The sequence below is a fragment of the Rhagoletis pomonella genome, unplaced genomic scaffold, assembly GCF_013731165.1.
Source record: "Rhagoletis pomonella isolate Grant_MI unplaced genomic scaffold, Rhpom_1.0 Rhpom_scaffold_00010, whole genome shotgun sequence".
NCBI classification, from domain to species: domain Eukaryota; kingdom Metazoa; phylum Arthropoda; class Insecta; order Diptera; family Tephritidae; genus Rhagoletis; species Rhagoletis pomonella.
Genome location: NW_023458564.1, coordinates 29,282,795 through 29,286,388, shown reverse-complemented (window position 1 = coordinate 29,286,388; position 3,594 = coordinate 29,282,795). Strand labels below are relative to the sequence as shown.

General features: G+C 33.8%; 1 long non-coding RNA gene across 1 annotated transcript in view; it reads left to right on the top strand.

The window, feature by feature from the left end:
• The window catches only part of LOC118746221, a 6,568-nt gene extending 3,400 nt beyond the window's left edge, over nt 1–3,168 (top strand). The window contains exon 2 of the long non-coding RNA XR_004993812.1: nt 2,257–3,168. This is a non-coding gene — a long non-coding RNA (uncharacterized LOC118746221). The remainder of the gene's footprint in view (nt 1–2,256) is intronic.
• Nucleotides 3,169–3,594: the final 426 nt, after the last annotated feature.

Here is a 3,594-nt window from a genome sequence, read left to right as displayed (position 1 = left end):
ATTAAAAAATATGTTAACTTATTAATAATAAAGATATTAACCTTCATACAAAATTTGGTTTATTGCAACTTAAAATACATATTAAAATTTATTTGTATTGATAAATAATATGAACCTATACATTCGTGTAAATTGTAAATAGGAAAAGCCCTCCTAGAAGGCATGCAGATAAGCACTTTATTCAGCCCGTCTTGAATAAACCTTTTAGAATGGCTTCAGTTAAGAAGGCCTGGCCTACCTAAATTATCTTCTGGGACGTTATATGGAAGAAAATGCGTAACGCTCTTTCCAAAAAAAAAATCTAAAATAATCAACAGTAATTTTAATCGACTTGAAACTTGCACTTTATTCGACTAAAATTTAAAAATTTGGAAATTTTGATAAACATTTTTTTAAGTTTGATTAATTTTTTTGAAAGTTGTGCAAGCTTTGAAACTTTTAATTAGAAACTTTGTATCAACGCAGAGCAGTAATAGCGCTGCGTTGTTTTGTGTTGATTAGAGCTATTCTGGGCCATGACCGAATCTATCGTAGAAAATCTACGAATTCGAATGCCAGCTAAGAATACGAAAATAATGCTATCACCGAATCCGAGTGAACTCGAAAATATCGTTGCCAGCTTCGAATGCTGCGCTTTGAGAATTGAAAATCAGCTAAAGGAAACATTAGGCACATGAACAGTGGTAGAAAAATAAATAGGGACAGGACATTTTAACAGATTTTTCCTATTTTTCTTTAATTTATTTAATATCTTTAATTTTTTTATAAAAGTATAACTCATTATTTAACAAAAACCATATATCTAAATTCATATTTCAAAAAATGGCATCTAAATTTTCAACTTATGCAGATTTATATCCCATTAAATTTTAGTAGAATAAAGTGCAAGTTTGAAGTTTGATAATTTTTATTCTGAATGTATAACGCACTTTTTTCCATACACAAAAATATCGTCGAACATATTTTGTATGGAAGAAAACGCTTAAAAAACAATTACAAAAATGGAGGCGATTTTTTAGCAACTTAAGACCAACTCAACACAAAACTACGACAGACCCATTCGGACAGAACCACTCCAGCAGAAATAAACCGCCGCCTGCAACTCTTACAATCTGCTCGGTGTTTGGGTCCAGAATATACCGTAACGTGAGATCTGTCAAGTGCAATTCTTACATTGGCTGGTACTACTTAAGGGCGTGTTCCGTACTGCGTACTACGCGAGATTGGACGAGTGACTATGTGGACCCCTGCTGTGCTGCTCAGTCGCAAACTTACCCCGCGACGCCCCCACTACCACCACAGGGCAGCACCCCCTTCCACAACACACCGCAAGGGGCTGGCAGGCAACAAACTTCTTAACACCACACAATGCAATCAGTCTCCTAAGGCAAGGTCCTACAATTTAACTGTAAAGGGTTTCAGAACAAGATCGAGGGGTTAACCGTCTTCATGAGCCGTCCAAGAGACGAAGTTGAACAGAAATTCAACGCTGTTGAGCGCAAAGTAAGGGTTTTAGGTCCATATTGGGATTATTTAGGCAGAAGTGCATCCAAAATCTTTGGTCCCACTTAAATGAAAAAATCCGCCTTCACGATGTTGGAAATTTCAGAGAATTTTCTGAAGAGTACAAAAAGTACTAGGATATCATTTTAAAGGACCTTTGATTAACATTGAAGGGATGCCACGAAGATGCCAAGCTAAGCTCGAAAGTAGCAGCTTGTATACAAAATATAACCAAAAAAAAAAAAATCAATAAATACGTTTTAACAAAGGCGAAGGCAATCGTGGCTAATTAGCTGCACAACTCTTTTTACCTTCCTTTTATTAACTTGTAACTTGATGTAACTATGTAATATTGATGCGCCTAAAAGATGCAGCGATTTCTACTCCCAAGTTACATACCTGATGACAGTACGAATGGCATTTATAATAGGGAGGTTTTAGTTTTTTAAACTATAATTTTATTTATTGAGTATAAAAAGTTAGCATATTTTATAAATGCGCTTGCGAATAAATATAGTACTAAGATGTTCATTTACAAGTTGAACTAAAATCCCAAAAATCGGTTAACTGTAAATACATATTGTAAGAGTATATACTTATTTCAATATGTACGTACGTAACTGGAACGGCACAGATTTACATCTGGGCAGGACTGTCACTTCAGCAGCATTTCACAAAACTGTGTGCAGTTTTTATGCTCTTTCATCACGTAAACTGTTTATAATAATATGTATATCTTTTTAATATTTTCAGCTTTTGTAACTAAAACTCCGTTTTGACATCACACTTAACTATTCTCATCATAATAAAACACCATCGAAAACGAAATAACAAAATCAACAAAAACTTACAAAAACAAAACAAGTTAATCAAATTACAAAAACCAACAACAAAATCGCGCACGATTAAAATATATCTAAAAATACAAAAAGGACTGAGCTCAAGGAAGGCGTAATTTATGGTGGAGGAATTAGAAATTAAGGCGACTAATTTCTTGTTCCAAACTTTTTTAATATTAAAAAGTTAAAAACAACAAAATTTAATACTTATCCAAAGCATTTGAAAACAAATAACGTTCGGCAAACGCTTGCGAGACAGTGCTAACACGCGTGTGCACATCCACGCGTGTGCCAGACTTTTATATTTTGTTGTTGGAAACCAACTTAGTCAACTTGATTACAAATTGCTGCAAATGCATCAGAATTTTTTCTCAATACTCAACAATATTGGATTCCCTATGCCTAAAATAAACCAAAAAAAAAAATAGATATATCTTAAAAATGTCTAAACAAAGGTAATTCAGTATCAGTTCCATAAAATAGTTGACCAACATACTTTCAAGAATCTCAAGGTGGAGGCGTTTGGAGTAGCCAGAAAGGTCAAACAACTTAGACGGAGATAGTAATTGCCTCAAAACAGACTTGCCCCTTGCTTCAGATTGCGGTTTAATCAAACAAATGTGAAACAATACTTTTCAGCTTAATACTCTGCCACATGGTTAACTAATGTAGTGTATCATAAGTTACAAAATATAAATTTAGAAAATCATAAATCCATAAACTCATAAAAGGAGCATTCCGATGTTTGACGCTATTGAAAACAAAAAGTAAACATTACCATCAACAGCAGATATAGACTATTTACCGATAAAGCAATTCAAATCTATAAAAAATAAAAATAAAAATAATACCCACACAATCGCAATCGTCCAGCGTGTGCGATAGTTGCCAACATCGTAAAAGACTTCCTCGCGCCAGTATATATTGTTGTGCAACTCTCACAATTTGCGGTATACAAGGTTCCAAAAATTTAATCCTAAACCACCATTATTCCCACTCTAATCAAATAAACACTCCACCAAATTCCCCAACACATCTCCTTTGAAGACCATCAACACTCCATAACATCCATACAGATTTTAAACGGATAGCGGATCGGTAAAGGATGCAGTTTGAAAAATAAATATATCTAGCAACTGTAAATTGGAATCGCAATATAAACAAAAGCAAAACAACCAGCAACAAAAAGAAAACCAACAAGAAAAGTTTTAAAGTACAAAACGCAATAAGAAAAGAATTAATTAAAAACAAC